The sequence below is a fragment of the Elgaria multicarinata genome, chromosome 12 (genome assembly GCF_023053635.1).
Source record: "Elgaria multicarinata webbii isolate HBS135686 ecotype San Diego chromosome 12, rElgMul1.1.pri, whole genome shotgun sequence".
In the NCBI taxonomy this organism is placed as follows: Eukaryota; Metazoa; Chordata; class Lepidosauria; order Squamata; family Anguidae; genus Elgaria; species Elgaria multicarinata.
The window spans coordinates 32,406,103-32,420,877 of record NC_086182.1 but is presented as its reverse complement, the minus strand read 5'-3'; positions in this window follow the sequence as shown (position 1 = coordinate 32,420,877).

Genomic DNA, 14,775 nt, shown 5'->3' with positions numbered 1-14,775 from the left:
AAGTCATAGGGCGCATCATCAGATGAGTGTTTTATCACACACTTATTACTGGGCTTTCACGGATATTCATGGGGTCCTTTTTCACAACGTCGCCCACCTCCTGCATGCCCCCCACTCTTTCTGGTCATTTTCCGGTTTAAAAACAGTCCCCAGAAAATCCTAATTTTTTCTCCTACATTGAAATGGGACGCCATTTCCTGCTGTGTGCAGGAAAAGCAGCGCTATAAAAACACCCACCGAACATGCCACGTGGTCTTTGTTTACTTCCTCTTTCTTCAGCATGCGAAGAAAGAGGAAGCTGCTTGTCCCTATTGTGGGATGGTAGCATGAGGCAAAGTTACAGGAGGGGAATGCGGTTCACCACCACCCCCATCTGAATTTGCTCGCAGAGTGATTAAAATACTCTACCGGTGTGATGTCTCATCCTGTGTAAAGAAAGATGACACTGGTAGGAATCTTCTAGCAGTACGATTCCTAGAAGAACTCCGCGTCAGCCACCAGCCTTCTGAACTGGTACATGCTGTTACTTGGCTTCATGTGTACAACCCAAAGGGAGAATCGGTCAACAGGTTTAAATGCTCGCAAACGTTATGACAGATTTCTCAGCCAAGAAACCATAGCTGCCTTTCTTTCTTCAGCTGCTTCCAAAGTGAAATGAGCACCTTGCGGGTCTTTGGAAATACTGCACCTACCCACCACCACATAGGATTGCCGTGTGTGTGTGTGTGTGTACACATGTGTGTGTGTTTCTGGCAGGGCTCATGCCGATAACAGCTCCAGGGCAGATAGAAATTTGATGATGCTGTTCCCAGGACGGAGGTGCTTTGATTCTACAAAAGTTTCATCTGCTGAATTTCTGCCTGTCAGCGACTGTTAAATGAGAACGCAGGAACCCTGCCGAAACCTCTCCTTCTGAAGTTTATTTTAGAAGCTGGCATGAACTTACCCGGAGACCACGTTTAACATCTGATGCTTTTCTCCGGGTGCTTCTATTCCCCTCACTGAGGTCCACTTGGCACCAAGACAGGCATCTTTTCGGCACCACGTTAAGACTGTCTTCTGCTCCCAGGCGTTTGATGGCATATGGTGGGGCATTTATGTCACGTGTCCTTTTTTTCACACCCGGTATCTTACTGTAACTGTTTTTTAGCTGTTGAAATCGTTTTTAAATTTTGCATGTTAACATTTTTATATTATGTTAATATTATCATCTTGTATTTGTGGTTTGCCATTTCTGAGAGCTTCCCAGAGAGTTTTGGCTACTGGCTGGTATAGAAATGAAAATCATCATCATCCTCATCATCCTCATCCTCATCATCTTTAACTTGGGGATCACAACAACAGCTTGAAACTGTGCCCCCCAATCCTCTTCGCCTCCGCCTTAAGGGCAGGCGAAGCCCCCCGCTCCGCTTCTAATTCGCCAGTCCGATTAGAAGCAGAGCACATCCCTAAAGCATACCACCGAACAAGTTGCTAAATTTCTTAATCACGCAATCCTTACCAGATCAGTTATGGTGGCAGGACTTTCCTTTGCTTCTAGCACAGAACTTTAAGGAGGCTCATGCAATCATGCTCTGTTTTAATTTCATGTATTTTAAATATTTATTATGTGTTTTTATATGTTTTATTGGTCTGTTGACTGTAATAAAAGGAATTGGGTCTGAGTGAGTCTACTGTGCCAGCCCTCAGCACATTGCACTTGTGAAACAATGGCAAATTGCCCCTGAACATCATCATCATCATCATCAGTTTATTGTGCTAGCCAAAGGCCATGACAAATACATCCATAGAAAAGCATACAACTATAAAAGTACACAACAGTTTAAAATAGCCAAGAGAACCATACAGACAAGCTTAAATTTACTGTGACTAAAGCACTCATTTCACTCAGCACTTTGAGTCTCCGTGGCAGTTTATAGCAATTTTATCTAGTTCTCTCTTCCTAATCTTTTTCGCTGCCAGTGCAAACAGGGCCACCTTATGAGTGACATAACTGTTGGAATCGCTAAGGAGGAAGAGAACTGTTTCTGCTTGGGCATTCATGCCTCCATATGTCAGCAGCGGTTTCAGGAGTCTCTCTCTTGGGTCCCTATACAGAGGGCAAGTTAACATATAGTGTGCTATGTCTTCCACTTGTTGTTGACCACAGATACATAATCTCGATTCAAATGGTACCTTGTGGTAGCGTCCATCCAGCACTGCAGTTGGCATCACTTGAAACCTCAATTCAATGAAAGCATTTCTCAGGGGCAGTGGCCTCAATTTGGACAGATAACATGCTCTATAGTGTTCTGTTTTTAGAAGAGGGAACCACCGAGAGAATTTAGAATTTTTAATAAGTTGCAGGTCCCTCCTGGAATCTACCCAAAAACACCAATCCCTTAGTTGCTTCTTATCCATGCTTAGAGCAAACTTCAATTCAGGGAGATGATAACTATACAAGAGCTTTTGGAGTATTACTGTCCAATGACAATTGTTATCCATTTCTAGAAAACACTTGGTAGGAAGACGCTCATTTTGCAAGATGGCGATTCGTTTAAAATATTTTAGCTGCGCACTCTCAATTCTTGCCCTAACTGAAGGACTACCAGCTTCTGTGCGCAAAAAAGCTGCAGGGGTACCAGATGGAAGAGAGAAAAGTTTTCGAAGGAAGTTGTTCTGCACAATCTCCAAGGCTTCGGTTGTGGTGTTGTCAGACCCCCAGATTTCAGACCCATAAAGCAGCTGTGGTATTACTTTGGTGTTAAAGATTTTTAGGGCAGGTTCGATCAACTGTCCCCCTTTATTATAATAAAACTTCATTAGAGCCCCTATAGTTTTTTGTGCTTTCAATTTCACTGCCTCCCTATGCCCTTTCCATGAGAGGGACTCACTAAAGAGAATACCCAGATATCTAAATGAGCGGACCTGGTCAATGACCTGTTGGTCCAAAGTCCATTTGTGTGTAGGTCTGCGGCTGCCGAAGACCATTATCTTTGTCTTAGTATAGTTTATTGCCAGGTTTTCAGATTTGCAATAAGAGCTGAGAGTACCTAAAAGCTTTTTCAGGCCCAAACGCGAGAGAGAGATTAGTGCTATGTCGTCTGCGTACATTAGAGTAAAGATCTTTCTGTTCATGATTACTGGGGAAGGGGAGTTTACTTGGGCTAACTGTGACACTAGGTCGTTAACATAGATGTTAAAGAGGGAAGGGGCCAGGAGACAACCTTGTTTAACTCCCCGGGTTGTTTTAAAGGATTCTGTTAGAAAGCCATTTAGGCCAACTCTAACCCTCATTTCAGTGTTACTATATAGCTCTTTTATCAGCATCAATAGTCTACGGTCAATATTGGTGTTTTGTAGTTTTTCCCATAATCTACTTCTATTTATTGAGTCAAAGGCGGCTGAAAAATCAATAAAGGCTACATATAGATGACTCTTGATATTCTTGGTATATTTCCTGATGATGTAATTCAGAGTAAAACACTGATCAATGGTGCTATATCCGCTTCTGAAACCAGCTTGTTCTTCATGTATAAATTGGTTCGTTTCTAGCCAATCAAGTAATTTTTGAAGTAAGTGTCTTGCATATAACTTTGAGGAGACGTCCAGCAAACTGATCGGCCGATAGTTTTTTGGATCATTCCTGTCTCCTTTCTTATAAATTGGGGAGATGATACTCACTTTCCATCCAGGGGGCATTTGTCCAGTGTTATTAATCCTGGTAAACAGAGCAGCAAGGATTGGTATCCACCATTCTGAGTGTTCTTTATAAAGCTCCGGAGGTGAGAGATCTTCCCCAGGAGCCTTTTTAAGTTGCAAACGTGAGACAAGAGTCTTTATTTCCCTGCTAGTGACCGGTTGCCATTCAGGTGGGTTAGATAGTTCTTGATGTGCCCCTGGCTCACCCAGTTGCCAGGGTTGGGCATCAAATATATTAGAAAAATACTTGACCCAAGTTGGTGCAGAGATAGATACGTCCAGTGTTGACCTTATCTCATTTGAGCCCCGAGAAACTAGGTCCCAAAATTTGCCTTCATTCCGCTCTGAAATTGCCTGTTCTAGTTTCTGCCATTGAGTTTTAGTGTATTGTTCTTTCTTGTTTTTAAGCAGTTTTTTGTAATCTGACCTACATTTTATAAGGCTTCCTAAGGCTTCTTCAGGTGGTTTGTTGCGGAATTCCCTTATTTCCCTAGACAGGTTTTTCTTAGCCGCTTTACATTGGGCGTCAAACCAGCCAGTGTAGGCTGTCGGTTGGCTTTTATTTGCCGGTGCTACCAGAAAAGCCCTCAGCTCTGTAGTAATTTGTTGGAAGGCATCTAAATGATTTGCAGAATTATCCCAGAATACTTGGCGTAGGTTTATCATTTGCTGACTGTGTAATTTTTCTTGGATATCACTACTCAGTTTTATGGACCATTTTAGTCTTCTCTCTCCCAGCAGTTCTCCAGTTAGAGTTACGGTTTCGGTCAATGCTGCTCGTTCAATTAGTGGGGATAATGATACTCGTATTGGGAGGTGGTCACTTTCAGGACGGTCCAGCACTTCGAAAGAGCTTACTGAAGGGAACAATGCTGGAGAGACCATTACATGGTCAATGGCACTGCCTCCTCCTCTGCACAGGTAAGTGAAGTGGCCTCTTGATTTGTCCAAGGGGCTCCCATGGAGAGTGTAGAAGTTGTGATGAAATAGGAATTCTAGGAACTTTACTCCCTGCTTGTTATATTTACTATCGATGGAACTGTGAGCTGTTAGAAAAATATCTTCCAACTCTATACCGAGTGGTTGCAGGAGCCCCTCTGAGACTGCTCCTATTCGTGCATTAAAATCCCCACAGATGAAGATAAGTGCGCTCGGAACCTTCTGGGATATCTGTTCCAGGAGGAATGTTAAATCCTTCCATGTTTTGTCAACTACCAGTAGGCAGTTTGTAGAGGGGAAGTAAATATTTATACAGAGGAGGATATTTCCATCTTCGGTTTTAATTTGTAAGGGTAAAAGATGATTATTTTGTACTCCAAAGTCCACCATCTGGGATTCTCCTGCCAATTCTGTCGAAATAAAGGTTACTAAGCCCCCGCTCCCTCGGCCATTTTTTCTTGTCTTTATGGCTGGTTGGTTAAAGGATATATAGCCCTGGAGATGAGGGGGGTTATGTTCGCGGCACCAAGTTTCTTGCAGGCAGACTATGTCATATTGTTGGAGCATTCTAACGAATTCTTTGTCCACCAATTTATTTCCCCAGCCAGCTAAATTCCAAGATAGTATATTCAGCCCTTTTTGATTTGTGCCTAGTCAGAATTGATGTCTTCGGACTGATTTATAAGTCTCTAGCTCCTGAAAGTTTGTTCTTTTGTAACTATCCCATGATCTGGGATTTCCTGGAGGTTTCGGCCTATGGGGATCAGCCCAGACTCTGTGGGAAGATTTTGATATGAGCTGATGATTTTGATCCTCAGGTCTCTTCAGATATCTCCCATGGCTTGTGATTGAGTTGGAATGTGTGATCTTCCTTCCATTTCTGTAATCGTATATTCGTATATTATTTGGGTAGGTGATAAAGGAAGGGATCTTATATCTGTGGTTCACCCAGCTCCTGACCCCCTCATTTCCAGCTCTTGGGTGGATTTCTCTTCCTCTCTCTTGTAGAGATGGTGTGGAATTCATTTCTAGCCCACCTGAGTCGTATCGAGGTTGTTTTAGTTCAAACAATAGCTCCTTGTCAGTGAACCTGTGCAGTAAGGACCAAAATTTACTCCGCATATCAGAGTCCGAAAAAGTTAATTCCAAACTGCCACTATCCCCATATTGTGACAAACATTTACAACGTACATTACTTCCTATGTCCAGTGATGTCCCCAGAATAGACTGAATTTCTGCTATGAGTTCTTGTTCTAATCTTGTTATCCGCCCTGAGCTCCTGAGTGGCCAATTGTGTATGACTACCTGCAGATCATCTAGAGATCTCTCCCGAGGAGAGCCATTTTCCAGGGGAGAATTTGTCCCCCTATTCTCTAAGATTTGAGGTATAGCTGGTTGCCCTACCTTCTCGGCTGAGAAGGAGAGAGGCTCCTGTGAAATATCCAAGTCTAATGATGTATGATCTGGGCCTAATTGCAACATGGTACTGTTGTTCACTTGGGAAATGTCTAAATCCTCACCGGGAAACTCATCAATTAGCAGCAGTCTTGGATCGGATGGAGTTAAATTGAGAATGGAGAAGGAGCTATCAGAGCTGGCCTCGTGCTCCATTTGATTGGGGTGGGAAAGTGTTTCTGCATTGGTTTTCCAATCTTGAAATATATTATTTAGCTCTTTAGTCACTAAGTCGGTGGAGAGCCTGTCATCCTTTTGCTTGCCTCTGCCCTGGTAGTCCTCCAGGCTGTCTTCCATCTGCCTTCCCTGGGACGTCTGACCCGTCTGGGGTGCTGCAGCCAGAATACCAAGCTCTACTAATCCCACCAAAGTTCCAATAATGGCTTTCAGGCCAGAGACTTCCTGTTGTAGCACATCCATTCTGAGGAATATTTTCTCTGCTGTTTGTTTAGATAAAAAACATTGATCTCTTAATAACCCACACAAGGTGGTGGAGTCACTCTTTGGGTTTACTGAGTCAGCTTTGCCTAAACTCTTTCTGAGCGTGTTTAATGCCTCTTTATATAAGGGAGCTTGTATTTCTGAGGGTGAAAGACCCTCTGTTCCTCTCTCTATGAGTACGGGATCATTTGTCTCATTTATTAAAAACTCATTAGAGGAATATACGGTTGAGACTTCCTCCTGAGAGGTAATGTCCCCTACCATTGATTCTCTGAAGGCACCATTTGGTGTACCGTCTTCTTCGTTTAAAAATGAGACTGCGGTATCTGGATCTATCCAGTACTCATTCTCAGCTGACTCTGTTTCTCCTGACTTAAAGTCATAATAATCCAATATTGATTTCTGGACTAGGTTGGGCAGAGGTTCCTTACATGAGGCTTTCTGAAGCTGGGCTCGGGTGTTGACCATGTTATATGATGGTATTTTAATACTGATTTATCAATTATCAACTTTCAGTATTAGAAGGAAGTAGGGGAGAAGGGAAAACAACACTAGAAACCTTCTGAATTGGAGCTGAATAGGGACAATTTATAGGACTAGAAAGTCTTGAACCACGACCACACTAACAATTCAAAGTTTGGGGCGTGGCCGATAAAAAAAACAACCCCAAAATAAACAGAATCAATAATATCAGTAATCAATAATAATAATAGCCTTAGCACAGTCTTAACACAGCTAAAACTCGAATTCTAATCTTAGGAATATGTCATATAAAATGAAGTTAAAAATTAAAAATGCATTTCTAAGTGTACATTAACCTTATTTCCATACTCGCAAACTGACAATTATAACTGAAGTGAGTCCTAGACGGGTATGAAGCATCCTGAAGCAATAATAGTTCTTAGATTGGCTCACTTCCCTCTTCCTTTAATGGTTGAGTTTTTTCTTGAGGAAAGGTCCAGTAGGAGTGAAATTCAGAAATTCCGCCAGGCCTGTCCTATCCCAAGGGCTACTATTAACTTACAAGTGTGGAGTCAAAACTGACCCGTGTGAAACCAGCGATGCAAATTCAGGAAGGAATTTTCTCAGCTTCCAGATGGATAACTTTGTAATTTAATCTCCGAGGAGTAAACTGCATGAGGGTTCAAAAGGCGTTGGCATAAAACAGCCAAGAGTCTTGTCAATTCACCCCCTCTACTCGGCGTCCTGTCGTAGTTAAGATAAATGGTGTCAGGCAGCTTGGCTTGGCAGAGGTAAAACCTGCCCCTGAACATGTGCAGAGTGCCATGACCTGACACTTAATTGCAGCTGCCCCCAAAGATCGTAGCTCAGTGGCAGAGCAAACCTTCTACACACAGAAGACCCCCTGGTTTAAATCTGGGCATTGCTTCCCTTCTCTACCTGAGATTCTGGAGTGCCACATCCGCCAGCCAGAGTAGACAGCTCACAGCTAGATCAACCCATTATCAGAGACCATCCAACAATGAGTGCTGCAAGACCTGGACCCTGTTGCTCTGCCTGGCTCTCTTCCCTTGGCAGAAGTGAAAAATGAGAAGATAGCAGGCAGCTAAAGAGACAAGGGTCCTTTCAGTGGTGCCTCCCGCCCCCCCAGTCTAGAATGCCTTCCCCAGAGAAGCTCCTCTGGCGCCTACATTATGGTCTTTTCAGTGCAAGATGAAGGCCACCTTCTTCTCCCAGACATTTAAAGAACACTTCTGTGCTTGTAGATCCCTCTACTTTTATACTGTGTTTCTTACTTTGGTTTTATGTGCTAGAGTATTTTTTAGTCTTTGCTGCTGGTTTTATCTTGTTTGTTTATATGTTGTTTTTAATCCTTGTTTTGTTTTTTGTTTTTATGTTTTTAATGTATTGTACACTGCTCAGAGAACTTGGGTTATTGGGTGGCTTAAAAGTACAATAAATGATTATATTATGAATTTTAATAATACTATATGTGGCATTTTCCCATTTGGGTCTGGGTCTGTGTAGCTTCATCCAAAAAAGAGAGGAAGGGGAGACATGATAGAAGAGTATACAATTATGTATGATATGGAGAAAGTAGATAAGGAGATTTTTCTTTCACTCACAATACTGGAACTCACAGTTTTCCAATCGAGCTGAATGGTGCCCAAGAATGTCTCACCGCTCAAGGAGGTGAAGTGTCTATCACAATACCAGATGGGCTGATAAAATATGCCCCCACCCCAATTCTCCGTGAATTGGCGAGTTTCAGGAGTTCATCTACCCTGGATTTGGTGTCTTCTGGAATGAAATCATAGGAGACTGAAGGCTTCATCACACCAGCATTATACTGTGAAATCACTGTGAATTGCGTGCAAAGGACTCCGAAGTTTTCCACCTTATAATTTGCTTTGACTGTGAAGTACTCCCAGGCATCCTGCTTTAATTGTGCTATAAAGCCAAAAGACCCGACCTATTTTACTACTACTTTTGGAGCGAATCATTTGTTGTTTTCCGAGTGGCCACTGGGGGCGCAGGAGCAGGATTTGATACTTTCAAGCGTCAAATTAAACAAATGCTTACGACTGTGGAAGTTTTAAAGATAAAGACATCAAAATTGGCACAGTAATAGATATTAAGGAGAGCTTTAAGCATGCCAAATTTGAATCAGATTGGGTCATCCGTTGATTTTTTATGATGGTTTTACATTTCCCCCCTTAAACCCTTTTCCTGGTATGCAAAGGATCTTAGGAGCGCTGCCGCCCGGGGTGTGATTTAGCTAGCAGCAACTACAGCACAGTAGGGCAGCCTTCCTCAACCTGGGGCGCTCCAGGCTGGGGCATTCTGGGAGTTGTAGTCCAACACATCTGGAGCGCCCCAGGTTGAGGAAGGCTGCTGTAGGGGATAATTCAAAGGAAACCAGTATGTGAGATGAAGCTATCACTGGCATTCTGTAATATTTGAGTTCCTTTACAAATAACCCATTGAGCATTGGTTGGGGAGGGGGGTTGTTCACAGCTAAAATGACTTCGACACCTCCAAAAGTGCTGCTCCCACATCAGGTTTGCTGGAGGGCAGGAGGAGGCAGCTGGTTCATTTCAACACCCACAAATCTCAGCTTTCGCTGAACAGTTCCTAATCAATCTGCGTGCCCCTACAGAAACAGCCCAATAAGATTATTTTCCGCTGTTTAATATTTCAGTTACCCATCTTCCTTCGGCCATTTGAATGCCACTGACAGGGGAATCCTATATGTGTCTACTCAGAAACAAGCCCCATTGAGTTCAATGGGACTGCTTTCCAGGTAAGTTTGTACAGGATTTCAGCCTTTGTCTTCCTGGAGTTTCAGCACGTTTTTCTGCCCCAGTGAACTCTCAGCCAGCTGCTTGTACATCTTAATCGGGAACAAGGGTGTGGTTTCCCACTGACAACTGGCGTCCCTCCAGCTGTACCTGGTCGTAAAAAAAGAAGAAGAAGAAAGTAGGCAGGTAACCAGCTATGAAACACCCAGAAGTATTTTCCAGAGCCTGACAGGATATAATCCAGGTTGACTTTCTCCTGTCAATATTTTCCTCCTCCTTAGCTGAGCAAAGTCAAGAAAGAAGATGTTGCTTCTACCAGCTCCTGCCTTTGGGGAGCAGACAACTTAAGGTTGGGTGCCATCCAGAATTCCTCTCCATTGGTGGGAGCTGAGCTCAGATGGCAACGTCAGCATGTGGAATGCATCATTTGCAATGAATAGGAAAGCCAGACTTCTCGTGGTAATGTAAGCATATTTCCGCACAATGGAAAAGCAGCAGAAGACAGCCCAGCAGAAGCCACAACCAATGAGTGTTTGTTCCAAGGAGGCTTATGGCTATGCCGGAACAGGCCAATGGTCTCCTCTTCCAGGGCAAACCGCCAGTCCCCAAAGCTATTTGCAGCACAGCCCATCTTTGCCTGCTTCTGGATTAACTGAGTTCAGTGACGGGAGTTCGATGACCTGGCATACATTTCCAGACAAGACTCAGGAGCTGCCTGCTGTGAGAAGAGGTGAGACCAAACTCTCTTTGTGCATGCTTCACTGTCGTCATGAGACATGTTTTGCAGGAATTTCTCTAGGCAAGAAAATAGATTGATAGCTATGCACGTAGCAATGCTTTTGTGAAACCTGCATTCAGGGTCCGGGTGGGATCCATTCTCAGGTGGATTGGGCCCTTGCTATGTGTGGTAGAGCACCTGCTTCATATGCAGAAAGTCCTAGGCTCAATCTCCAGTGTCTCTAGGTAGTGCTGGTAAAAACTCCTGCCTGAAACCCTGGACAGCAGGGCTGCCAGTCCGTGTCAACAATTCTGGGCTTAGATGGACCTGTGGCCTGACTCAGTGTAAGGCAGCTTCCCATGTTTACAATCCTTACCTTGTCAACTTTCACTGTCAGGGGGAACCCCAAAGGTGTTTTGCAAAGAACACAAAAGGGCCGTTTCTGATGTTCATGTAAAAACCTGCAGGATGCTGTTGGATGACAGCCCAAGCATGTTCATTCGAAAACTGAGATTTGGTCATCTGATCAGCCCTTAGCATTACAGCGGAGGGAGAATACTGAAGCAGAAGCTTCCAGCTTGACCCTACGCATCATTACTTAGAAGTAGGCCCTACTTAGGTCAATAGCCTCCCAAAGAAGTATGCCTAGGATCATAGCCTTGACTGGATTCCAAACAGCGTCTGAGCCAATTGATCTGATCCCCATGACCCCAGTTCCTAGAATTATTTTGGGACGGGAGGTGGACAGGGAGAGTTAATTAACAGGAGTTGCTCAGTGGTGCAGCTAGCCAATTTTAGACCCTGGTCTCAATGGCTTGGGGGTGGGTGCGTGGGTGCTCAGACGGCTCTGCGTATTGTTGCAGTTGTGAAGCACACAACCCACATTTCTCTTCCTACTGCCCCAAATGCCGTTCTGTGCTTTAAAACCGCCTCTACATTCCTGTGCAGTTTTGCATTTTAAGCTCCTTTAAATCGTAGCACCGTGATGACGACAGCCATGAAATGGAGTTTGATACTGGCAAGACTTCAAGGAATTTCCCACTGTGTCAGCGAATACCCAGTGCCAGTGGCGCAAGCCCTGCCCTCTGCAATCCTTTATTGGCGTTCAAACATTTCACTCCTTCACTTGGGCAAGAGAAAACAAAGCCATGTGGCAGGGAGCTTGCGTTTTGGCTGGTGCTGAGGCACACAGTTTGTAAACCATGCCCTCTTCCAGTCACAGGAACCGGAGGGTGGATCATAACCTCTTAATAATTATGGTATTCTGTGCCAAAGGACATATCTGGCCAACATTGAGGGTGCATCTGTGCTTCAGATATTTATTGCTTTAATATCACCCTCTTTAGCTAGAGTGACCAGATACAAAAGAGAGGAGGGCTCCTGCAGCTTTAACTGTTGTGATGAAGAGGGAATTTCACCAGGTGCTGCATGCATACGAACGGCATCTGCTGGAATCCCCCTTTCAATACAGCTGTTAAAGATTCAGGAGCCCTATCCTCCTTTCCATATGGTCACCCTACCAAACTTTCCTCTTTTGATTTGGTTTAGCAGGCACAAGTATCCTGGCACCTTAAGCATTCTCCAAGCTTTGCCCATACCAAAGCATGGCAGGCTTCCTCTCCTCCATCCAAAAGGTACCACTTCATGCACAGCACAGAACTTGCAATGATCATCTTAAGTAAAGTGACCTTGTGAAAAGGAGGGCAGGGCTCCTGCCGCTTTAACTGTTGTGATGAAGAGGGTATTTCACCAGGTGCTGCATATGCATACAAAGGACACCTGCTGAAATTCCTTTTTCTATACAACTGTTAAAGATTCAGGAGCCCTGTCTTCCTTTCTATTGGGTCACCCTAACTTAAGGGTCATTGTCTTTTGATTTCCCCCAGATTTCACCACCGGTACCCTACGGAAGCAATACCTGGGCGTGAGGGTCAAAATGCCAGTGCGAGAACTGCTGAGGAAAGTGCGGCTCTCCAAAGGGATACATCCCAACAACAACAAGGTTAGATGCATGCCCTGCTCCTGAATGTGGAGTTGGTCAGGCTGTTGCTAGTGTGGGAATGTTGGCTGCACCTTTTCTGGTTTGGTCACATAGGACAGGGATGCAGAACCTCATTCAGCCTGAGAGGTGAATTCCATTCGGGGGAACCTTTCTGGGTACACATTTCAGTGGTGGGCGGGGCCAGAAATGCCAACGCATTTCAGCTGGAAGCTCTTAAGGCCATAAATAAAGCCTTAAACGAGGCATTTCAATGTTTTAGAAAGGGGGAAAATGTAGAGAAGCCAAGAAACTGTCACAAGAATGCTGGGAGTTTTAGGACTTCTTTTCTGTCTAAACATGCATACGATTGCACCTTAATATGCAATCCTTAGTGTGTGTGTGTGTATGTGAGAGAGAGAGAGACAGAGACAGACAGACAGACTAGAATCCACTACTTGACATGTGATATCATCCCATTTGCCTTTTTAAAAATGCTTTTATTCCTGTTGGTAAATTATTGCTCTTTGGTCTTAAAAGTCTAAAGGTCGCTGCGTCGTATATCACACTTTTCCAACACACAGTATATTCTGTATGGAAATCTACCCAGTCTACTGGGATATTCACGCTAAAAATGTGGGCTATTTCCCTGCAAGAACAAAGATGACCACCATCACTTTTCAGGAAGGCATTACCTGAAGGCTCCATGACCTTTTCCCTGTTGTTCATCTAGCCACATTGACTTTTTAAAGCTATGTCCAATTTGCACTGGTCAAGAAAGAACTTCCAGTCCATGCCCAGACCATCCATCTCAGTATTTCCTGGAATGTTCCAGATGTGCTGCACTACAAATCCTGTCATGTACTGTCAGCCAGGCTGCCTGGGGATGGTGTGAGTTGTAGTCTCTAACCCATGCGGAGGACTGGATGGGAAAGACTGATCTATCCAATTGAAGATAAGGTTCCAAATGCATTGTTTTGTTTCCTTTCCTTAGGAAACACCTGTAGAAGAAGGTATCAGAAGGGCTTCTGGAACTACAGGTAAAGAACTACTGCTTGGACCACAAGTAACTGTGAGCAAAGTATGATCCCGGAGTGGTGCTGCAGTATCAATGGATGCTGGACTATGCATTTTCATTGGCCCCCTTGTAGCTCAGTGGTAGAGACCTTGCTTTGCATGCAGAAGGTCCTAGGTTCAATCCCTGTCCTCTCCACCTAGGGCAGGAAAAACTGCTGCCTGAAACCCTGGAGAGCCACTGCTGCCAGTCAGTGTCGACAATACTGGGCTTAGATAGGAACATGATCTGACTCAATATAAGGCAACTTCCTATGTTTCTAAAATACTGCTGTTTTAAGCAAGTGCTTAATACTATCACTACTAAGACAGACACACATACAACAATGGAAACCAGCCATCCCAAACTGGTGCAACTGTGTTGGCTGGGAATGCTAGGAGTTGTAGTCCAACACCTCCGGAGGCCACCAGGTTGAAGAGGGCTGCTTTACATGTTAACATGGTTAACAGTCAAAAGGCCATGAAATACAAAAGGTACCACCTGCAACATCCCTCTGCAAAATTCAAATAGATAAAGCATCCTTCCCCAACCAGATGCCCTCCAGATGTTTGAATGATAATTCACAGTGTGCCTGACAGTTGTCCGTGCTGACTCAGGCTGATGGGAGCTAAAGTCCTATATAACTGGAGGAGTGGTAATATGGTTTTCCTAGGGTGCTGTGCTAATTTAACATCCGTAATAAGAGTGAGAGAACCCTGGTGTCAGTTGAGACCTCAGTGAATAGGACTGAATTTGCCAATAAATCCCACTGCAACAGTTTCACACAGGAGTCCCCCTCTGAAGTTCTTTTCTTCTCAAATTGTGGCTTTCTATAAGCAGCAGGGTGCCCCGGGGAAACTGAAATCATTCTTCATGCATACCTTAAGTGCTGTACAATAGCTACTGCTTGGATTTCCGGGCGAAGTATAAAGTGTTGGTTGTCACCTTTAAAGCCCTACATGGTTTGGGTCCAGGCTACCTGCGGGATCACCTTTCTCGTACAATCCACCCACACATTCAGGTCCTCTGGGAAGAACTTCCTTCAGCCAGCCAAAACTAGGGTGAAAGGTATTACCCAGAGGACCTTGTCTTCTGCTGCTCCCAGACTGTGGAACGGCCTGCTGGAGGAGATTCGTCAACTTAACAGTCTTTTAGCATTTAAGAAAGCTATAAGGACTGATCTCTTCCGGCAGGCCTATCCAGTGGACATTTAGAATGTTTTTTAGGATGCTTTAAGTATGTTTTT